Below are 24854 nucleotides of genomic sequence, written 5' to 3'. Positions count from 1 at the left end.
CCCCACACTTTGTTATCTTGGATTCTCCAGCATCTGCAGTTCCCATTATCTCAGATACAATGGTTGTGTGAGACTTGGAATGGGTTAGGGCATGTTCAATAGGTTTTGAATTGTGTAGTAAAGTGAAGGGCAGTCAGTAGACCATTGGGATACTTGAGTCTGGAGGCAATAAAAACATGCCTAAGTGATGCACATGCCAGTGAGCTGCGGTAGGGGATGAGGTGGATATTATTACATTAGTGAAAGCAAGCAATCTATATGATTGAAGAACAAATTGCCACCGTCTCGAATGAGGATTCTGTATAAACATTCTCAGAAGTTGCCGGTCTTCCTGGTGAAGAGGTCACATCTTACATGGAAGAGATCATTGGTATAAATGATGAAAACAGGCTTGACAGCTGAGAATTGTGCTAACATAAGAGCAAATCAGTGCAGTTGCTTGAACTACAGTGCCATAGCACAGCTGCAATATACACTTGCAACTGAACCTGCTGCTTTTTGACTTTTATGCCTGAGAATCATTTGGGAACAGACAATCAGCAGGCAACGCATGCTCATGCATCATGTCTTCCGGTTTCCAAAGTAACTATGAGAACTTTACAAAACCCTACCTGCCTTCCTTTGAGTCAGTCACACATATCAAATTCTAGAAGGCATATGTTCCAGGTTTGTGTGGTGACATGTTTAATGCTGGACATTTAGTGCCCTGAGCCAAACACATTTCTGTCCTTCAGTAGGTGGAACCATTACAAGAATGCCAATCAGACTAAATATGCAATTTAGCTTATTCATAATTAAATGCAGGCTACAGAGACTAATTCTGTTGAAATATCCTTGAGTAAATATCAGCTTTTTGCTTGTTAAGACAGCTTTAAGCCCACAGATGAATTTCTCAGCAATGTATCCTTCAGTATAAAATGTTGTTATATATGCACAAGCTCCGTCTGTCCAAGGAACCCTGAAATGAAACCGACTATCCCTGCCATAATCCTGTTTTAATCTCTTCAAATTACGTACCCTTTTTCTTAGACACTATTGTTTCATTAGAATTGGCAGTCAAATTTAAACACGTGTGGCAGTCTCAGGTCAAATAGACATCAAATAATAACCAAATCCATAATGATTTTTTTTATAACAGCGCAGTTCAAATGGTCTCGAGGGAGATTGTACGCCACTGATTGGAAGCAGAGGGAAAACAAATAACCATATGGAACGTGAACCTTTCCAAGAACAACAAGAGAACATCAGTAATTATATAATTTCCTTCAAATGACTGGTTCACTTGAAAACATAGACTTGTAGCTTCTACTATTGGTTCATGTTTTGAAAATCACCAAAGTCTTTGATGAAGGAATGTGAGGGGCTCTTTAAAGTTATGGCACTTCTATAATTCTGTATTTATTAGCAAAGAAAAACGTCATTACAGGAGAGTCAACAAGGGAGAGTGAGTGAGAGAGACAGAAAAATGAACAGCTGATGTGCAATTTGAAGCCCTATGCCTCTGTAAAGTAATGTCTTGCAGGTAGTTATTCGGGAATCATTGGAGCCAGTTGGAAAGGGAGCAAAGGACGGCTTCCTGCAGCCAGGCTGACTCCCATCATTTCTGCTGCATCACTCCCTCCAGTTTACATATCCTCCCAGTCACAAGCATCATAAAGCACACTGTTATCAGATGTAGCATGTTTTGGAAAGTTACGAGTTACAGAGCGTGCTGTTGATATCAATATAAAAATTACTCTATGTTTTCCTTTCCATGGGTCCTCGAGGAGCTGCCAGATACAGACGTGAAGGATCTTGAACCTTTCACTTCTCAATACACAAGGGTACGCTGCACAGATTGTAGTGACTGCACAAAAAGATATACACTTGAGAATTTAGTTTTAGTGCGGAAGCACACAGCATGAACGAACTGGAAGTAATAAAGGCAGCAGCGGAGCAACAGGAATTGGCTGATGAGAAGATACACTATTCACTTTAGGCCAGGAAACATTCATTGGCTGTGAGTGACCAAACGCTTCTGAATCAAAGATAGTAAAGTGTGAAGCTGGATGAACACAGCAGGCCAGGCAGCATCTCAGGAGCATAAAAGCTGACGTTTCGGGCCTAGACCCTTCATCAGAGAGGGGGATGGGGAGAGGGTTCTGGGATAAATAGGGAGAGAGGGGGAGGGGGATCGAAGATGGAGAGAAAAGAAGATAGGTGGAGACGAGAGTATAGGTGGGGAGGTAGGGAGGGGATAGGTCAGTCCAGGGAAGACAGACAGGTCAAGGAGGTGGGATGAGGTTAGTAGGTTGGAAATGGAGGTGCGGCTTGAGATGGGAGGAAGGGATGGGTGAGAGGAAGAACAGGTTAGGGAGGCAGAGACAGGCTGGGCTGGTTTTGGGATGCAGCGGGTGGAGGGGAAGAGCTGGGCTGGTTGTGTGATGCAGTGGGGGGAGGGGACGAACTGGGCTGGTTTAGGGATGCGGTGAGGGAAGGGGAGATTTTGAAGCTGGTGAAGTCCACATTGATACCATTGGGCTGCAGGGTTCCCAAGCGGAATATGAGTTGCTGTTCCTGCAACCTTCGGGTGGCATCATTGTGGCACTGCAGGAGGCCCATGATGGACATGTCATCTAAAGAATGGGAGGGGGAGTGGAAATGGTTCGCGACTGGGAGGTGCAGTTGTTTACTGCGAACCGAGCAGAGGTGTTCTGCAAAGCGGTCCCCAAGCCTCCGCTTGGTTTCCCCAATGTAAAGGAAGCCACACCGGGTTCAATGGATACAGTATACCACATTGGCGGATGTGCAGGTGAACCTCTGCTTAATATGGAAAGTCATCTTGGGGCCTGGGATAGGGGTGAGGGAGGTGGTGTGGGGGCAAGTGTAGCATTTCCTGCAGTTGCAGGGGAAGGTGCTGGGTGTAGTGGGGTTGGAGAGCACTGTGGAGCGAACAAGGGAGTCACGGAGAGAGTGGTCTCTCCAGAAGGCAGACAAGGGTGGGGATGGAAAAATGTCTTGGGTGGTGGCGTCGGATTGTAGATGGCGAAAGTGTCGGTGGATGATGCGTTGTATCCGGAGGTTGGTGGGGTGGTGTGTGAGAATGAGGGGGATCCTCTCTGGGCGGTTGTGGCGGGGGTGGGGTGTGAGGGATGTGTTGCGGGAAAAGCGGGAGACGCGGTCAAGGGCGTTCTCGACCACTGCAAGGAGAAAGTTGCTGTCCATTTTAACTCCCCCTCCCATTCTTCAGATGACATGCCCATCATGGGCCTCCTGCAGTGCCACAATGATGCCACCCGAAGGTTGCAGGAACAGCAACTCATATTCCACTTGGGAACCCTGCAGCCCAATGGTATCAAAGTAGACTTCACCAGCTTCAAAATCTCCCCTTCCCACACCGCATCCCTAAACCAGCCCAGTTTGGCCGCTCCCCGCATTGCATCACACAACCAGCCCAGCTCTTCCCCTCCACCCACTGCATCCCAAAACCAGTCCAGCCTGTCTCTGCCTCCCTAACCTGTTCTTCCTCTCACCCATCCCTTCCTCCCATCTCAAGCCGCACCTCCATTTCCAACCTACTAACCTCACCCCACCCTCTTGACCTGTCCGTCTTCCCTGGACTGACCTATCCCCTCCCTACCTCCCCACCTATACTCTCGTCTCCACATATCTTCTTTTCTCTCCATCTTTGATCCGCCTCCCTCTCTCTCCCTATTTATTCCAGAACCCTCTCCCCATCTCCCTCTCTGATGAAGGGTCTAGGCCTGAAATGTCAGCTTTTATGCTCCTGAGATGCTGCTTGGCCTGCTGTGTTCATCCAGCTTTACACTTTATTATATTGGATTCTCCAGCATCTGCAGTTCCCATCATCTCCGCTCCTTACTCTAGAATGCTAATTCACAGTGAAATAACTCTGCAAAGGCTGGTATCCTGTCACCAGGTCACGCTTTATTTACTCTTCATTAACAACAATGAGGAAATAGCTGCACCCTCACACAGATGAGGAATGAACAGTTGGTCATCAAATAGCAGTACTTCCTAAAATTCGAAATATTTCCCTAACCTTCTGCGAGTAGCCTATAAAGTTCCACAGGTAGGATATATCCAATTGTAGGCTATTCAATTGCCAATTTTACCTGGCCTAGAATTCAATAGTGTAATTCAGTGAAACATGTTATAGATATCAGGGTAATCAACATATAATTAAACTCTCACATTTGATACCCAAACCAATTTTTGAAGAACTGTTTAATCGTGATAAAGGAATCACTGTTTTAATTGAAAGTTGGGATGAAAGTACTCGATCTAAAGCTCTAATCCAGGAATGTGGAATTCATAAAGTGGAGATCTTCAGTGGCAGCTTCTGGGTATTCCAGTTTTGGTTGTTTTAAATGACTTTCCCTGAACTGAAATTGATCTGCCATGAACTCTGCCTTAATTTTCACTTCTTTCTTCTCATCTATGTCTTTTGTCATTAATACAGGCACCATGGTGTGGTGATTTATAAAGCTTTTCACGGTATTTTTCTTGAAAAAAATACGTGACAATAAATTGCCATTCTATTCTCTTCTATTCAATTCCCCTGTTATGATAAAAATGGACAACAGACATTTGTTCAGTTTAAAGAATAAGAAACAACTATTCAGTATCTGATTACAACATCTGATCCATCCCAACAGGTTTAAATCTTGATTATTCTTCTGATTACAACGTCTGATCCATCCCAACAGGTTTAAATCTTGATTATTCTGCTCAGGAAGTAGTAATGTTGTCCAATGTGATGGAGAACAAGGAAATTCAGGTACGTTCTATGCAATTAAATTAAGCTAATACCATTGGACAGTCCTTAACAGTCTCCTCGGTAACATCATGTCTGGATCTTTCATTCTGAGCTTCAGAAATGACAGTGTTGCCTCGTGAAGGGGAGGCTAAGGATATACAGGCAGACTTTGTCACCCTAAAAGAATGTAATATGGTCGATGAGCCTCTTACTTCAATTTATCCTTTAGAACTCAATACAGATCTTTCAAACTATATTCAGGAAGTATCAACATTTCCCAAAATGTTTGCTGTAGACTTTGAAGAGGGGAAATTCTCTGGCAACTCTATTGGGGAAGAGTAGGGCCTGCATTCAGATAGAGGAAACAGGAAATGAATTGAATGTGAGGTGCAGAAATTAACATAATCAAATAAAATAATTAAATTAAAATAATAAATCACAATCATCAAATTTGGAGCTAAGACATAAAGCAAATGAGATTCAAATTTCTCACATTGACTGTTGCCTGATATTCATGATGGCATGAAATTTGGCAGTGTAGTAAATAAGAAGGAGGAAAGCCTTAGTCAACAGAACAACATAGACAGGCCGGTCAGTTGGGCTGAATAGTAGCAAATGCAATTTGGGAGGACTAACAAAGCAATGGAACACAAGATGAATGGTAGAATCCAAGGATATGCATAGAATCAGAGGGACATTGGTGTGCATGTCATAGGTCCTTGAATCAGCAGGACCGGCAGATAAGCTGGGTAAGATGGCAATCGGAGGCTTGTTTTATCAAAGGATCGGATACAAGGGCAGGGAGATTGTGATGGAGCTGTACAAAATTTTAGTTAGGTCACACTGGAGGATGATGCGCAGTTCTGGTCAGCTCACTTTAGGAACGACATGACTACATTTGCTCGGGTGCAGAAGAAATCATTGGATGTTGCCAGGTTTGGAGCATTTCAGTTATGAAGAGAGACTGGACAGGCTGGCGTTCTTTTCCTTGAGCAGAGAAGGCTAACTGAGCATGAGAAAATTATGAGGGAGACAGCTAGGGTAACTCGGAAGAAATATTTCCCCTCAGTAGGGAATTCAACAACCACAGGACATACAAAAAAGGTAACAGCAGGAGAATTAAACAGGATTTGCGGAAAAGTTTGTTTATCCTGATGGTCGGAGGTATCTGGCATTCACTGCCAGAAAAGGTGAGGCAGAAATCCTGATGACATTTAAGAAGTGCTTGGACATTTACTTATAAGAAAGTGTCCAAATTTTCTATTTGTTCTCACATAATTTAGATTAGAATTTGTATTTGGCTTTAACGCTAACTCTGCAATTTAAAGTTATACAGTTACATGTTTTAAGCAAGCTAATTTTAAGAGTAAAATAGAGATGAGGAGTAAATTTCTTCTCTCAGAGGGTTGTGAATTCTTCAGCACAGAGGGTTGTTGAGCCTGGATCACGAAGTACATTCAAAGCTGAGTTAGACAGATTTTTAATCAGTGAGGGATTCAAGGGTTCTAGGGGAAAGGCTGGAAAGTAGAATTGAGAACTGTCACATCAGCCCATGATCTCATGGTAGCGCAGACTCAAAAGTCTGAATGGCCTATTTTGGCTCTTATATCCTGTGGTCTTTTTGGCAGAGAAAGATAAAATTAAAACGTCACTGACTGTGAGAGAAAAGCCACACACATATAGCATTGACAGGGATGCAGCCAATTGGAAAATGTTTTCCACTGCTTCGAGCAGTATTGAGGACTCTCCTGTGTAGTTGGGACAGGGTGTGCTGCATTACGTTGGCGTGCTGTCCTCTGTTCAATTGGAGCAGACAACATATTGTCAAGGAAAACATCACCCTGTATCTGTTTTGTTTGTGACTGCTGTTGCTGTCTGAAAATAAAAGCTCATGAGCCCTCCAAATAATACAATGCAACTCAGACTTGGCATAAAATCCAATGCTTCTGTCCATTACCTCGTGTGTATCAGTTAGTCTCACTTGATTTTCCAGGTTACAAACAACTCCTTGTACATTCTCTTCTTTAAAAAGCAGTGTCCATTTTTTCTCATTTTCAGATGACAGTCCACAAATAAAGAAGATGCTGTCTCTTAACTATCTCCACCCTTAAAAGAGATAAAATGCCATTTCAAAATTACATTTCATTGCAAGGTATATAATGCATAGACTGCAAAACATGGAGCCTACATCCATTCATCTCCTCGAAAGTGTGTAATTGATTTATTGCTGTCTTTATCTTACATTTTTAACTTATTTCACTATTTTTACACTCTGAATAATGAACCCATTGTTGTCCTCTTTTCATCATCAGTCCTATAACATTGTGAATGCAGCTGATGTTTTGACCTTTGCACTGTTCCCTTTAGCTCTTACATTTCAACCCCTAGGTGGTCAAGTGGCAACTTCTGAAAAAGTTAACTCTTTAGTGACTGTCCCTTGTGCAGTGGTTTACATGTAAGGCATAGATGCTATTAGAAAATATGCTTTGGTGTAAAGGAAGGCTTTCACCTCTTCTAGTCAATACATTGACTGTGTTGAATTCTTCTGCAAATTACTCAACAAAATGTATTCCTCAGAAACAGAAAATTCTGTTAGATCTCTGCATTCAATCCCTTTGTTCAAAGAAAAATAATGTTAATCTAAGATAAAACAATCAATCAATGTAAATATCAACATCTTCACCTAAATCAGAAAAAAATAAGTAAAATTAAAACTAAACTAACTAAAATTATCAGAGATGCCTACTAACAACATTTCATGATGAAGGCCCTAGGCCCGAAACGTCAGCTTTTGTGCTCCTGAGATGCTGCTTGGCCTGCTGTGTTCATCCAGCCTCACATTTTATTATCTCGGATTCTCCAGCATCTGCAGCTCCCATTATCTCTGATATTCTCATTCATATGTTTTTAGGTCTGTTTCCCTACTTTTGGTTGTGTCACTCTTCCCATTCACTCAGATTGAATGTGAAACCTGGTTGCTTCAAGAAGTTGATCAGTATTTATGACAAACAACAATACAGAAACAAAAACAGAAATTGCTGGAGAAACTCAGCAGATCTGGTAGCATTGTCGATAGACAAAGCAGAAATAACATTTCCAGTCCAATAACACTTCTTGGGAACTGAAGAAATCTGAAGGGCCATTAGACAAAAAAATTAACTCTGTTTTCTCTCCACAGATTCTGCCAGATCTGCTGAGTTTTCTCCCCCAGCAATTTCTGTTTTTGTTTCTGATTTCCAACATCTGCAGATCTTTCAGTTTTCTCTTCACTGAAACACATTGTTTTGAATAATCACATCAAATTCAAAATCTATTTTTAAGAGTTTCACTTCCTAATTGTTACTCTGGACTATGTCTGTCTATTGTGTTTGAAGCGATCGCTGCTAAACCTTCTGACCATTTTAGTTTATTGAAATCCATCAAATCTTTCTGCTCTTTGGGCTGCTCATCAGTATAGCTATCAGTGTGAGAAATTTGAAGTTCGGTCACTTCAGGTTCCACCCGTAAGTTTGATGATTCAAAATTGAATGCTTATTTCCTGCACTTCAAACCCAATGCATTTGCCGTTCTATCTGACTGTATGTCCCATTCCTCTTCATCAGAGTCAGCAGGGAATTCCTGTACTTCAAAGCCTACATCAAACACTCAGAAATGTTGATGCTTCCTGACTATAGTTTGACAGACTGACATTGGAATTTAAAGGAAAACCAGGAGGCTCAAAAACCATTTCTCGTCCTTCTAATTTAACAAGGGCTGCATGCACTTCCTTTGTGGCTCCCTCACCAGCAATATTGCCATTTCCAAAACCACAGTCTGAAAGAGCTAGCAACTGTGAGGATTGTTAAAGGATGCTCGATAATATTATGGTCATTTAATTATACAGAGTTTGCCTGCATTTCCTTGTTTTCCTGCACAATGGGTAAAATTACTATCATCTGAGCATAGCAATCAATATCTAAATCTGATGGTATAGATGACTCTGCAATAGGACACTGCACATATTCTTCAAACTGATCGAACCTTTGTTATTCAGTTTATCTATTGCATCTTACTTTATAAGGGCTTCAGCTCCAGTATTTTATTGCTTTAGTTCAAACCAAACAGTGATTTATTTTTTCACAATTAGAGTTTTCCTCTGAATTGGCTAACACCTCCTCTGTTTCAACCAAAATTTCCTTTGAGTTCATTGTTGATTTTTTATATCAATCCTCCTTGGAAAAGCTGTAATTGGACTCAATGGAATAGCTTCAGGCAATTGAATTGCCATTTCCAAAATTGTAAGGATATACTGGTGTCCTGCTTTTGTTTTGAGAAATGGTCCTACGCAATCTAACACCCCACTAAATGGTTCTCCAAAATCTGGTCTGGGTATCAAAGGTGATAATGGGAACTGCAGATGCTGGAGAATCCAAGATAATAAAGTGTGAAGCTGGATGAACACAGCAGGCCAAGCAGCATAAAAGCTCCTGAGATGCTGCTTGGCCTGCTGTGTTCATCCAGCTTGACACTTTATTATCCTGGGTATTAAAGGTACTGGTTTTATTGAGATTTTCCCTCTACATATGTATGACTTGTCTTTCAGAACTGAGCTGCACTCTTAATCAGCCTTGGCCAAATAAAATGCCTGTTTATCGATGGTGCTTGGGTTTTCTGTATTTCTAAGTGTCCAACCAATACGAATTTCATGTGCCACTCACAATATCACCTTACGATGAGTGGGCAGTACCACTATCTGATGAACGCACATCCATTCCTCATTCACAGTACTCATCAAAACTCCATTCTCAATACTTTAACACTCCTGATCTCCTTCACCTCTGCTTCAGAGTAGGCTGATTATGTTAATTTGCTTATCTCTGGATTTGCTTCCGGAACCTCAAATCAGCAAAAACATACCAATCATTACTTGTATTGGAGGCTGCGGGGTGACCTGATAGAAGTATATAAAATTATGAGAGGCATAGATAAGGTGGGTGGTCTTTTTCCCAGGATGGAAATATTTAATACTAAGAGTTTAAGGTGAGAGGTGGGGAAAGTTTAAAGGAGACGTGCGAGGCAAGTTTTTTTTTAACATAGATAGTTGTAGGTGCCTGGAGTGCACTGTCAGAGGAGGTGGTAGAAGTAGATACAATAGTAAAGTTTAAAAGGCATTTAGACAGACACATGACCAGGCAGGGAATCAAGGGTTGCAGAGGTACACACGTACAGGCAGATATGTTTAGTTTAGAAAGGCATCATAGTCAGCACAGACATGGTTAGAAGAGAGGTCTGTTCCTATACTGTAGTATTCTATGTTCTTGCGAATTATCTTCACTCTTAAAAGGAAGTGACAGCTTTTATAAAATCTGCTTGTGGTGTTACTTTGACTGCTGGTTATAGGCCCAGATTAGCCATTGCCCTGGTCAGCATGTACAATGGAAAAACACATCAAACTTGTTTTTGTTTCAGAGATAGTAGGAAGTGCAGATGTTAGGGAATCTGAGAAAACAAAGTGTGGAGCTGGATGCACACAGCAGGCCAAGCAGAATCAGAGGAGCAGGAAGGCTGACGCTTCGGGCCTACAAGGGCCTAGGGTCTGAAGAAGGGCCTAGGCCCGAAACGTCAGCTTTCCTGCTCCTCTGATGCTGCTTGGTCGGCTGCGTTCATCCAACTCCACATGTGTTATCTCTAAACTTGATTTTGTACTTGTTTTGACTCTTTATCCTCATTCGGACTTTCCATGATTATGGATGACTCTATAACTTTTAATCCATCCGAATCATTCACCAGGAATGAGTCAACCTTGTCCACAGATAATGCATTAACAACTTCTATTACTGTTCTGCTTAACAAGTCACATTCTAATTGAACTTTATACCATGCAAACAGGACTCTCCCTGTATCCTGTTTATTAGCACTTTGGCTTACACTGCACTCTCTGGAGGGAACACTATGTCCTTCTCCAGGTAAAGCATTTGTGTCTCTTAATAAAGTTATGGGTTTAGCACAATCATTTAAGGAAAAGGGCTGTCACTCGTTTTGACAAAACCCCATCACATCTGTATCTAATTCCCCTCACCCGTACTCATAGCAGTTTTTACCTCTGGTTTCTTAGTTGTAGTTAAAATGACAATTTGGTACATGATATTTTTCTTTTGCATTCCATTTCCAGACTCACTCTTTCAAACCATATTGAGTCCCTTTGGCTGTTCTTTCAACTTACAGCATTCAATATGACCATGTTCCACTTTATTACCATAGAAACAATTAGGCCTTTGATCTTCTCCTCCAACCTCAGCACCTTCCTCTGGTTTAAGGAGGGGATCTTGGAGCGTCTCTATTGTCCATGTTTTACCTTGGCTACTTGATTGCTTTCACTCTTCCATTCTATGACCATCTCTGATTTTCAGACATGTTAGAAAAATTGGGTGGCACAGTGGGTAGCACTATTGCCTCACGGTGCCAGGGCCCTGGGTTTGATTCCCACCTTGGGTGATTACTGTGTGGAGTTTGCACATTCTCCCTGTGTCTATATGGGTTTCCTCCGTATGTTCTGGTTTCCTCATGCAGTCCAAAGATGTGCAGGCTAGGTGGATTGCCTATGCTAAATCACCCATAGTGATCAGGGATGTGTAGGTTAGATGCAATAACCACAGGAAATGCAAGGATAAGGTATTAGATTAGATTCCCTACAGTGTGGAAACAGGCCCTTTGGCCCAACAAGTCCACACCGCCCTTTGAAGCGTCCCACCCAGATCCATTCCCCTGTAATCCTCATATCCCTGAACACTACGGGTAATTTAGCATGGCCGATCCACCTAGCCTGCACATCTTTGGACTGTGGGAGGAAACCCACACAGACACGAGGAGAATGTGCAAACTCCACGCAGACAGGCTGGAATTGAACATGCGTCCCTGGTGCTGTGGGGCTGCAGTGCTAACCACTGAGCCACCGTGCACCCCTGGGATTTTGGGATAGGTCTGCTTGGGATGTTCCTAAGGGGGTTGGTGTGAACTTGTTGGGCCAAATGGCCTGTTTCCTCACTGTGGTGATTTTATGGTTTAGTTTACAGATAAGCTCATAACTGTCAACCACTACAGCTGCCTGTCTGGCAGTTGGGACCCTCTGGTCTTTAACCTGGGTTCTCATTACAAAAGGTGGTTCTCTGGGACCTTCATTCATTTACTCCAAATGTCTGCATCCACCTGTCAAAAATACCTTCTCAATCCTTTCAAGTTCAGTCTCGATTTGTCCCAGATGTCTCCTTAAATACCAAATCTTCTGCTGGTTTCCCTCAGGGACTCTTTCACATTGACACCAAATCACATATTCTACAGCATCACAATCCATAGAAATCCCCTCTGATACTGACACATAAATTTTAAGTGCTTTTAACTGTCCTGTTGTTATGCATGGGCTGTGCCCACTTCTCTTTCAGTCAATTAATTTGCCTCACTCTTGTCTTAAATTACATAGAGAATACCTGCACATTATTTCCTCAACTGTTGGTTGGACTTGTACAAATTTAAACATTTCCTTACTGGGCTTTAGTATGAAATTTATATTTTCCCTGTCAGAGCCTGCACGAGCTTCTGTTTTTAATTGTATCAGTATAAGCTTAAATGGCTTTTCTTTCCGTTTCTCTCTGTTTCAATGAAAGCTCCAACTCCAGCATTCTCTTTTCCCTTCTTTTCAATTCCTATGCTTTTTCCTTATCTTTCTTTACTTTTTGGAATTGTGTCTCCATCTTCTCTTTTTCAAATTTGTTTCTTCGATTTTAAGCTGCTTTATCCTCTCCTCACGTTTAAATCGCTTTAAATATAATTCAATCTTAACTGACTCCATTCTTTCACAATGTCCAGTATATGGTCTCTCTTTTATTTCAATCAAGTCCCTTTCTAACTGTGGAAGGCTGTTACATGTCCAATTTAGTTATCAATTCAATTAAACTATTTATGTGATCTCATTTGAATTTATCAGAAACATCTTCTCCACCTGCCGAAAAACTTGAGAAACTTCTAACACCATCTTTGTTTCTTCATGGAAAACTTGATGCTTGTCCTTTTATCCTTTATTACTTATATTAATGCCACAACCAAAATAACAATTTCCTTGTTCCAAAATATCTAAGATAAGCCCCCAAGCTTTGCCATGACTCACTGGAGTAACACACCAAAAATCAAGTCCCATTTTTCCCAGTGTCACCCTAAACACGAGAATTTAATGAAACTAGCAATAATCCCTATTTGCTTCTGACTGATTGTTACCCAAGTAAAAAGCAGACCCCATTATGTTTTCTTCAATAAAAGTAAAGTTTAACTCCATTTATTGCGACACAGGCAAGCACAAATATTGAGTCGAGGGAAAAACCATAGTCAGAATAACCATTCCGTATCTCCAAGCCAAATGCTAAAACGAGGTTAGTTGATTGTACAATCGGTAGTGATGAGCAGTCTGCAGTTCACTGGCTGTTTATTTGGATGTGGGATCGTTTTGTTGTCTTTGTTTTTTAGAAGTATTTCTTTGTGGGTCCAAAATTTATTTTCTCAGCTCTTGAGGCTCAATATTCATGCCTGTCTATATTTTCCTTTGTGCGTATGTGTGCATGTGCGTGGAGGATTTTAAAGGAGGTAAAGTCTAAGTGACATAAATTACAAATCTCAAGAGCAACCTTGTAGAGAAAGGAATGGGAAAGACAATGATTGATGCAGCTAACTTCTGGATATCTCCTTGCTTCACTCCTCTCACACGGTCTGTCCTAAACTGCAAGCTGCGCAGTCACTAGGTTGTTATACTGACCTTTCTTGAAATCGTTAGAAATAGTGCCCGTTTATCTGTATGCAATGTCCCTTAAAAATCTTAAAATCTAAATGAATGCCTCTACAGGCTATTCTTCAAATTTTGGTAGGTCTTCTACAATGTTTAATATTTCCTTACTGAACTTTAGTTTATGACAAGGATTTTCCCCACCAGAGACTATATTGACATTTAATGTGCCTTTTAACAGCATCATGATAAGCTTAAATTGTTTCTCTTCCTGTGTTTCTCTCTCTCTCTCGAAGCTCTAATTCTAACTTTCTCATTTTCTTTCTTTTTAATTCCAATGTCCTTTCCTTATCTTTGTCTACCCTATGCACTTAACTGTCTATTGCCTCTTTTTAATTTCTTCTTCATTTCAAGCTGCTTTACTTTCTCCTCATGTTTAAACCACATTTAAATGTAATTTAGTTTTAACAGACACTAATCATACACCATATGGAGTACCTGATCTCTTGTATTTCTGTCAAAAACAATGGCTTTGTTCTATGTTCGTTGTTAGCTTCCCAAACTGCAAACATATCCCAGCACATTCTTCCCTTTTTAAGAGCAGTATTTCAGTCTACAAGAAATTTCAAAATCAATGTTGACTTCTTGCCCACACTTCCTCACATTCTGCTTCCTGTTAATACTCTTTTCTGTGTTCCCAGCTTCTCCAGCTCTGTCACATCTGTTTGGATGATGCCACTGTTCACACAGATGCCTCGAAAATGTCTTCCTCTTCCCTCAACTGAGGAATTTTCCCCACCGTATCTGACAGGGCTCTCAGATGTCTCTGACCCATTTCCTTCACTTCTCAGTTCTTCACCCTTTAGTCTTCCTCAGAGCACAATAATACATTCTCTGATTATGCCAGCTGATGTTTTTACCAGTTAAGCCAGATCCCAGACTGAAACTTGATTTGATAGATTGTGTTTTGTTTTCTTTTTAGTTTTAATGACTTATCTTCACTGAAAAGCGTGCACACAATGCTGAAAATTTGGTTCTAATGATAAAACAAAAGTTAATCATTCAAAAGAAATGAAGATAAAATATAATAAATTAATTTGTATATGACGCATGTTTAAAGATTTAGAAACAAGTGGCAGAATGCAATCCCATTAATCCCCGATATTTTCTTTTATAGCATTCACACCAGTGAGAAATCTCTTCCATTACATATCTATAAATTTCAGTTTAACTGTGGCTTCAATGCCCAGCTTGAGAATCTGATAACTTCCCAGAGTCTCACAACTAAGCTTAGACTTCCACAAATTCAAACAATTCATTCAGAGTTTTGACCAAACGTATCTGGCCTGAAACTTTTATATTAACCTCCTTATACTGAGAGAACCCCCTCACTTAATGGTCCCTCCCATTTCAGCCAAGATGTCTTGCAAAGCTGCCAAACCGAAACCAAAGAAAGATTTTTCTTTCAAGCAACAGGGTGTACCCCCTAAACAAAACAAAAAAATTGTGACCTTCTCGACTGAATGCCTTATGCTCGACTGTTTTCCTGGTTCACGCATGAAACCTGTCAAGGTAAACAAATATTGATTAGCTTCCCAAAATATCTCACTGAAAGTGTTTTAAAAATAAATCACCATGCCACAAAAATATCTACAAATTCATTATTAAACCCCTTCAGGTGCACAGTAAACACATATGGCCTGAGTTTAATTTTAAAGCCTGTAATAATTTATATTAAATAATATATAATTCACACAACTTACATCGCAGTTGCCTTTGTCCTCACTTTCAAACTCACCAGTTTCTTCCTCACATTCTGAAATGACACTTTTTGATAAAATTGCAGAAAGTGCATCACTTGCACATTCACATCCTCCCTCTTCACTGCCCAAGACCGCAAAGAATCCTTACGGGTGAAGCAGTGATTTACTTCCATTTTTTTCAGTCTAGTCTCTGCACTTACTGCTCACAGTGTGGTCTCCTCTACATTGGTGCGACCAAACACAGACTGGGTAACTTCTTTGCGTAACTCCTCCACTCTATCCATAAGAATTACCCTAACCTTCCAATTGCTTGACATTTCAATGTACAATCTCGCTCTTTTGCTAAGATTTCTATTCTAGGCCTGTTGCAATGTTGCAACAAAGCCCAATGCAAGGTGGAGGATCTGCACTCATGTTCTGCTTGGGCACCTTATAGCCTTCGGGACTCAATTACTGACTTTGACAACTTCAGAGCATGTGCACTGTCCTCCAGTTTGATTAAGTCCTCCACCTTTTCTCAGTATTTTCCCTGTGTGCATTTTCTCTCAGCTAGGCCAACCTTTTTTTAGACTATTCACACATGTCACCAACACTTATTTTATACCTAGACCTCTCCTTTGCAAGAATCAGCACTTCCTAAGTCTTTTGCTGTAGACATCTTCACCTCACCTTTGTCAACAGCATAAAAAACATTATTTTACAAACCCCTTCTGTGCAGAAGAAGGAATATCGGGCAGAAACATTAACTCTATTTTTCTCCCCACTCAGCTGCCAGGACAATTGAGTTTTTCCAGCAATTTCTGTTCTATTCCAATGAAGGAAGTTTACAGGCAAATATTTTGAAAATTGAGAACATAGCCTGGATATTCCTTCAGAAGTAACAGGTAATTTGTAATTTATGCTTCACTACCACAGGAAGTTTCTATAGTTTATGATACTGTAAAACAGGCTACTTGGCCATCTGGGTGCATATGAACTAGCTCTGCACATCCGTGTTCAGATTGCATTTCCATAGTAAAGATGAAGTGACTCCATTCTCTCCCCCTTGGTCCAGGCACTCCCCATCTACATCCAGGACACAAAACACACCCTCCGCCTCTTCAGAAACTTCCAGTTCCATGGCCCCCATTGCTTAATCTTTTATATGGATGTGCAATCCCTGTATATGACCATACTCCACAAGGACGGCCTACAGGCCCTCTGTTTTTTTAATCTCCAACAGAGCCATCCGGACACACTCCAGCAATACCCTCCTCTGCCTCACTGAACTAGTCTTTACCCTCAATAACTTTTCCTTCAATTTTTCCCACTTTCTCCAAATCCTGGGGATGGCCATGGACACTTGCATGGGCCCAGCTATGCCTCTGTCTTTGTCAGTTATGTCAAACAGTGCCTCTTCAGTATGTGCACCAGCACTGTTCCCCACCTCTTCTGATGACTGCATCAGTGCTGCATGCTGCACACCAGCAATTCGTTGACTTTGTTAATAACTTCCACCTGGCCCATAATAGCCAACCTAACTTCTTGGACACTGCCCATTTAAACCCCACCTCCCCACTCTCCCTCCACATGTCCATCCTCAGCTTCCTCCAGGGTCACAGTGATATAAAATGCAGATTTGAGGAACAACACCTTATCTTCCGCCTGGGCACCCCACAGACTCAACATCAAATTTTCTAGTTTCAAATATACTTCACACCGATCTCCCAGCTCCATTTCCAACCCCGCTTCCTCCCTTCCATTCTGCCTACTGACGCTCACTTCTAGCTACTGATCGTCCCTCCCAGCTATTGACTGGATTCATCTCTCCCATCAACCAACCAGGTTGCACATATTACTGGTGCCCACCTACCACTACCATTCCTCTACATTGCCCCTCCCCGCCTTTATCTGGAGCTCTCTCTATCCCCACATCCAATCCTGTAGAAGGGTAATGCCTGAAATGTTAACTTCTCCTTTCCTCCAGATGCTGCCTGGCCTGCTGTCTTCTTCCAGCCTCCTGTTTGTCTACCTTTCAATTACACCTGCCTTCTTGGATCTTAAAGGCAAATTCACCAATGCAGTTTTGTCAGCTCTGGTAAATCTGTTATAGATAATTCTTCAAATAGCAAAAGGTTTTTGCAATTTTTAATGCCATCTTATTTTTTATAATGCAAAATGTGGAATTTGTCCTTTTTATCTGTTACCATTTACTAACCCCACATTTCGTTTTATGTTGGTCTTGTTCCAAAATATACATGCCATGAGCCCCAGACTTTGTCAGGATTCCCTCGAGAAAGTCTGCTGATACAGAACCCACCATTTTCAAAAATTTGAAAAATTCATTTAATTTCAAAAGAAACTCAATTTACCTGACTGCCTGATTATAGGTTAAAGCAAATACATACCAGTTTTCTACCATTATCAAGAAAATAGCTCTTCATTGTAATCAAACTAGTTTGCTTAGTAAATGGTAGGAAGAGCGTGTGCATGCACGCTGTCTCAAACACACACACACACACACACACACACACACACACACACACACTATATATAGTGTTAGATAACAAAGTGTGAAGCTGGATGAACACAGCAGGCCAAGCAGCATCTCAGGAGCACAGAGGCTGACGTTTCCGGCCTAGACCCTTCATCAGAGAGGCCCGAAACGTCCGTTTTTGTGCTCCTGAGATGCTGCTTGGCCTGCTGTGTTCATCCAGCCTCACACTTTGTTATCTTGGATTCTCCAGCATCTGCAGTTCCCATTATCTCTGATATATAGTGATAGAGTTAGCTTTTGATTCTTTCATGATACCATAATGTTACCTGTACAGCTATGATTAATCTTTAATACACAGATTAATTGTAGATTGGCTGAATCCAAGATCTTCCTTTTCCTTTTGTTTTAGAATTATTTCCTTTGGCTTCACTGAATGTAGTTTTCCTGCTCTTAAGTCAGAGAAATTAGATGGAGCAAGAGAGAAAATTTCTGAAGCAGCTGGGCCCTGGATGTTTCCTAATCTCTCCGTATTTCCCTCACAGCGTCTGTGTTAAGTTTGTCATGGCTTGCACTGATTATAGTAAAGCTCCACACAGGCTACATTGACTGAAAGGGAAAGCAAAACATAAACTTCGCTGACCACAGAGGAAAATCAACTCTCAAGCCGCACCATAAAGCAGCTCGGAAACTGGAAAATAAACGGAGAACAGCACTGACTACAGGAGAAGTAAACAACAGACAAACAGAATTGACTACAGAGAAAAACAGCACAGGGATGTATTGGGAAAGCAACTCACAAACTGCAACTACTGCAGGTAAAAAAGAACACACAAACTCTATTGACTGTAGAGAAAAGCAGTGCATAAATTGCAATGACTGAGGACATTAGCAATACCTAAACTGCATCATCTAACAGGGAGAGAAACAAACAAACTTTACGGTCTGCATGGAAAACTTGACTGGCCTTGCTTGGCATTGATACAACTCATTTGATGTAACAAAGGTTAATCTCTGTAATTCTTGATGATAACGTCATCAACGTAATCTTCTAACTGAGGAATTGGGTATAAATCTGCTTTCATTATAGTATTCATTTTTCTGTATTCTATGCAGAATCTAGTCAAATCATCAATTTAGGAACTAACTCAATTAGTTAACTCCAACGTCTTTGGCTAGGTTCAATCAGGTGAATTTTTTAGTAAGTATTGAACTTTTGTTTTCACCTGAGCTTGTTTATTCCAAGTTTAATTGATTCCCTTACACCCACACCATGGCTGGCTAGCATAATTATATCCTTGTATAGTTCTGCAGATTTCCTTCAAGGCAGTTTGAATTTATTTTGGATAAATTTGAGGTACTGCATTTTGATAATGCAATTATACAATTAATGGTAGACTTATACAATTAATGGTAGAGTCCTGGGTAGTTGTAAATAGAGATGCCTAGGGGTTCAGGTACATAAATCTTTGAAATTTATGTGACAGACAGACAGGGTGATCAAGAAGGTGTTTAGCATGCTTGCTTTCATTGTTCAGACCACTGAGTAGTGGAGTGGAACGTCATGTTGATGTTGTCCATGATATTGGTGAGGCCTTTTCTGGAATACTGTGTACAGTCCTGGCCACCCTGTTATAGGAAGGATATTATTAAATTGGAGAGGATCCAGAAAAGACTTACCAGGATGTTGCCAGGAATGGAGGGTTTGAGTTATGAAAATAGACCGGACAGGCTGGGAGTTTTTTCACTGGAGCAGAAGCTGAGAGGTGACCTTATAGAAGTTTATAAAATCATAAGGGGCATAGATAAGGTGAAAAGCAAAGGTCTTTTCCTAAAGGTGGGGGAGTTCAAAACCAGGGGACATATTTTTTAGGTGACAGGAGAAAGATTTTAAAAAGGACATGAGGGGCAACTTCTTAATACAGAGAGTGGTTCGTGTGTGGAATGAACTGCCTGAGGAAGTGGTGGATGCAGCTATGATTACATTTAAAATACATTTGGATAAACACATGAATAGGAAGGGTTTGGAGGGATATGGGCCAAATGCAGGCTGGTGGGACTAGTTGAGTTTGGGAATATGGTCGTTGTGGACTAGTCCTGGGGGGTCTCTTTCCATGCTATATGGCTCTATAACTCCATGACTGTGTGTTTCTAAATGGCCTTTATGGATCTTTCCAATGTCCTTCCTCTGAGAATGAAAATACTTTCTCTAACTAACTCAGTATTTCAGTACCGAGTAGGTGAATTGTAGGCAGTTCATTTTGTGAACAATCTACTTCTCTTTCAACTTCACTCTTACTGAACTGCTACTGCTCCTATTGCTTGACACAGACAGCCTTTCTGATCTATCTCTCTACAATAACAACACTTTATTTATGTGGCACAACAGAATCTTCTACTGGGATCTGGAATATCTAACAGATAAATCACTAACCATCCTAACTATCTTGTATGGACCGCTGAATCTCACTTTCAGAAGTTCACCTTATAAAGGCAAAGTAACACTTTGTCTCCTGTATGAAGTGTTCTAGCTATTGCATATGTGTCTGCCCATTTTTTCATTTTCTCACAAAGGTTTTTAAAGCTCCTGTGCTACTTTGCATGGATCTGTGACTTTCTCTCGAAACAATGTTGGACATACACCAACATTGAGGATTCAACTTTTGCCTGATAGACCTTTCCTTAATTAATTTTAATGGACCTCTCATTCCATGATTACAGATCAACTTGAAGGGACATTGTCTAGTTGATTTATTTGGCGGATTGCTAGTAGCAGTATGTGAAAAAGTTTATTCACTTGTCCAAATCCTATGGATAATAGTGGCCTTATGTTTGACTTGTTGTTTTGAAAATCTGACAGTATTGCTTCAAAACTCCCTGAATTTGCAGATGATAGATGTGGACTTTTTTGTACCAAAATTGCTTATTATGTCCTGAAATACTCTGACATAAATTTAGATCTCTGGTCTATTTTTTTTTCCCCCACTGGTAGCCCATAATGAGTAAAAGCTGAATAAATTGTTCCACCACTACCTTAAATATAATTGTTTTTAGAGAATAGCCTCCAGGAATTTGTTTGTATTATCCCTATACAATCTATTAATACTTAACTGAATTATTCTTCAAAAACTGGTACAGCTATTAAAGGCAAGATAACGAAGTGTAAAGCTGGATGAACACGGCAGGCTAAGCAGCACTGCTTGACCTGCTGCGTTCATCCAGCTTCACACTTTGTTACCTTGGATTCTCCAGCATCTGCAGTTCCCGTTATCTCAGCTATTAAAGGCATTGGTTTGATTGTGTTGAGGTTTTCCCCCGACTTGATATGCATGACATGTTTTACAAAACTGCAGTGTCCTTTAGAATTCTTGATGATGTAAAATACCTGTTTATTGATGCTTCAGCTTTCCATATTCCTACATGTCCTGCCATGGGTATTTCATGTGTTACTAACAATAACTCCTTATGATATATGGGCAGCACTATTATATAATGAAAAGTTGTTCTTTACTTATCCATAGGGCTGCAGATGTGGCTCCATTGCCTCATCAGAAGTGTGTTTTTGACATAATAACACCCTGGAACTCTGTCAGCCTCAGGGTCACCATGGGCTGATTGGACATGCTTTCTGAGTCAAAAGTAGGGAAGACAACTGAACAGTTCTTTTGAATTACACCTATGCTTGAAGAAAATTTCAGCAACTTGGACGTCTGCTTGTGCTAATACTTTGATGATTTGTTGAGCCATAGCTTTGGTCACTATGCAAGATGGAACTTGTTTCTATAATTGTTCTACCGCTTTAACATCACTTTCATCCATTTGTGATGACAGTGGAAGCTATAACTTTCACTCTGGTCGAGTCATTGCCTAGGAATAAACCAATTCTGTCTACAGGTAATTTCGTAACAACTCCCACAATCACCTTTCAGGACAACAAATCACTATAATTTGTGCAAATAGAGTCTGGCTATACATTTCACTTCACCCATTTATTAACATTAGCTATCAGTGAATTCTCCAAAGGGAATATTATGTTCTTGTGAAGCAAAATAGTTTAACTTCCTCCTGTGTCTCTTAATATAGTTATCTATTACGCATATGTGATGCTGAGGGGGTCGTGGATAGCACGTTTAGCAAATTGGTCACACCGCAGATTAGGATTGCTGAGGGAGAACGGGAATGGGTGGCCAAAAGGTAGAGAAAGAGCAGGAAGGCAGTGCAGGTGTCCCCTGCGGTCATCTCCCTCCAAAACAGATGTTCCATTTTGGATACTGTTTGGGGAGATGGCTCACCAGGGGAAGGCAGCAGTAGCCAGGTTCATGGCACCGTGGCTGGCTCTGCTGTACAGAAGCGCGGGAAAAAGAGTGGAAGAGCTATAGTCATTGGGGATTCAATCGTAAGGGGAGTAGATAGACGTCTCTGTGGTCGAAAACGAGACTCCCGAATGGTATGTTGCCTCCCAGGTGCATGGGTCAGGGATGTCTCCGATCGGTTGCAGAACATTCTGAAGGGGGAGGGTGAACAGCCAGTTGTCGTGGTGCAAATAGGCACCAACGAGACGGGCAGAAAACAGGATGAGGTCCTACAAGCAGAATTTAGGGAGATAGGAGCCAAGTTAAAAAGTAGGGCCTCAAAGGTAGTAATCTCAGGATTGCTACCAGTGCCACGTGCTAGTCAGTACAGAAATGAAAGAATAGCCAGGATCAATGTGTGGCTTGAGAGATGGTGCAGGAGGGAGGGGTTCAGATTTTTGGGACATTGGAACCGGTTCTGGGGAAGGTGGGACTGTTACAAATTAGACGGTCTACACCTGAGACGGACTGGAACCAATGTCCTTGGGGGTGCTTTTGCTAATGCTGTGGGGGAGGGTTTAAACTAATGTGGCAGGGGGATGGGAACCAAATATTGGACAGAAAAGAGGTAGAAACGAAAGCCTGTAGGCAACTAGATAATGGAGTCAGTGTGATTAAAAGGGAATAGTAGTCGGGGAGCAGATGAACACGAAAGGACAGGTGGTCTGAGATGCATTTGTTTTAATGCGAGAAGTGTAGTATACAAGGCAGATGAGCTTAGGGCTTGGATCTGTACCTGGAAGTATGATGTTATTGCTATTACTGAGACTCGATTCAGGGAAGGGCATGACTGGCAACTAGTTGTCCCAGGATATCGATGCTTCAGGCGGGATAGAGAGGGAGGTAAAAGGGGTGGAGGAGTTGCAGTACTGGTCAAAGACGATATCACAGCCGTACTGAAGGAGGCTGCATGGAGGACTCAAGCAGTGAGGCAATATGGGTAGAACTCAGAAATAGGAAGAATGCAGTAACAATGTTGGGGCTGTATTACAGGCCTCCCAACAGCGAGCGTGAGATAGAGGTACAAATGTGTAAACAGATAATGGAAAGGTGTAGGAGAAACAGGGTGGTGGTGATGGGAGATTTTAATTTTCCCAACATTGACTGGGATTCACTCAGTGTTAGGGGTCAAGATGGAGGAGAATTTGTGAGGTGTGTCCAGGAGGGTTTCCTAGAGCAGTATGTATGTAGTCCAACTCGGGAAGGGGCCATACTGAACCTGGTGTTGGGGAATGAACCCGGCCACGTGGTTGAATTTACAGTAGGGGACTACTTTGGAAATAGCGACCACAATTCCATACGTTTTACAATACTCATGGACAAGGATGGGAGTGGTCCTAACGGAAGAGTTCTAAACTGGGGGAAGGCCAACTATACCAAGATTCGGCAAGATCTGGGGAATGTAGATTGGGAGAAACTGTTTGAAGGTAAATCCACATTTGATATGTGGGAGGCTTTTAAGGAGAGTTTGATTAGCGTGCAGGAGAGACATGTTCCTGTGAAAATAAGGAATAGGATTGGCAAGATTAAGGAACCATGGATGACAGGTGAAATTGTGAGACTAGCCAAGAGAAAAAAGAAAGCATACATGAGGTCTAGGCGACTGACGACAGACGAAGCTTTGCAAGAATATCAGGAATATAGAGCGAATCTGAAAAGAGGGATTAAGAGGGCTAAGAGAGGACATGAGATATTGCTGGCAAACATGGTTAAGGAAAATCCCAAAGCCTTTTATTCCAATATAAAGAGCAAGAGGGTAACTAGAGAAAGGATTGGCCCACTTAAGGACAAAGAAGGAAAGTTATGCGCTGAGTCAGAGAAAATGGGTGACATTCTTAACAAGTACTTTGCATCGGTATTCACCAAGGAGAGGGACATGACAGACGTTGAGGTTAAGGATAGATGTTTGTTTACTCTAGGTCAAGTTGACATAAGGAAGGAAGAAGTGTTGGGTATCCGAAAAGATATTAGGGTGGACAAGTCCCCAGGTCCAGATGGGATCTATCCCAGGTTCTGAGGGAAGAGAGAGACGAAATAGCCGGGGCCTTAACAGATATCTTTGCAGCATCCTAAGACACAGGTGAGGTCCCGGAGGACTGGAGACTTGCTAATGTTGTCCCCTTGTTTAAGAAGGGCAGCAAGGATAATCCAGGAAATTATCGACCCGTGAGCCTGATGTCAGTAGTTGGGAAGTTACTGGAGAAGATACTGAGGGATAGGATCTATTCCCATTTGGAAGAAAATGGGCTTATCAGTGATAGGCAACATGGTTTTGTGCAGGCAAGTTCATGTCTTACCAACTTAATAGAATTCTTTGAGAACGTAACAAAGTTGATTGATAAGGGAAGGGCTGTAGATGTCATATACATGGGCTTCAGTAAGGCGTTTGATAAGGTTCTCCATGGCAGGCTGATGGAGAAAGTGAAGTCACATGGGGTCCAGGGTGTGCTAGCTAGATGGATAAAAAACTGGCTAGGCAACAGGAGACAGAGAGTAGTAGTAGAAAGGAGTTTCTCAAATTGGAGACCTGTGACTGGTGGTGTTCCACAGGGATCTGTGCTGGGACCACTGTTGTTTGTGATATACATAAATGATTTGGGGGAAGGTGTAGGTGGTCTGATCAGCAAGTTTGCAGATGACACTAAGATTGGTGGAGTAGCTGATAGTGAAGGGGACTGTCAGAGATTTCAGCAGATTATAGATAGAGTGGAGAGTTGGGCAGATAAATGACAGATGGAGTTCAATCCAGGCAAATGCGAGG

This window comes from Stegostoma tigrinum, chromosome 12 (genome assembly GCF_030684315.1).
Source record: "Stegostoma tigrinum isolate sSteTig4 chromosome 12, sSteTig4.hap1, whole genome shotgun sequence".
In the NCBI taxonomy this organism is placed as follows: domain Eukaryota; kingdom Metazoa; phylum Chordata; class Chondrichthyes; order Orectolobiformes; family Stegostomatidae; genus Stegostoma; species Stegostoma tigrinum.
This window is presented reverse-complemented; position numbering follows the sequence as displayed.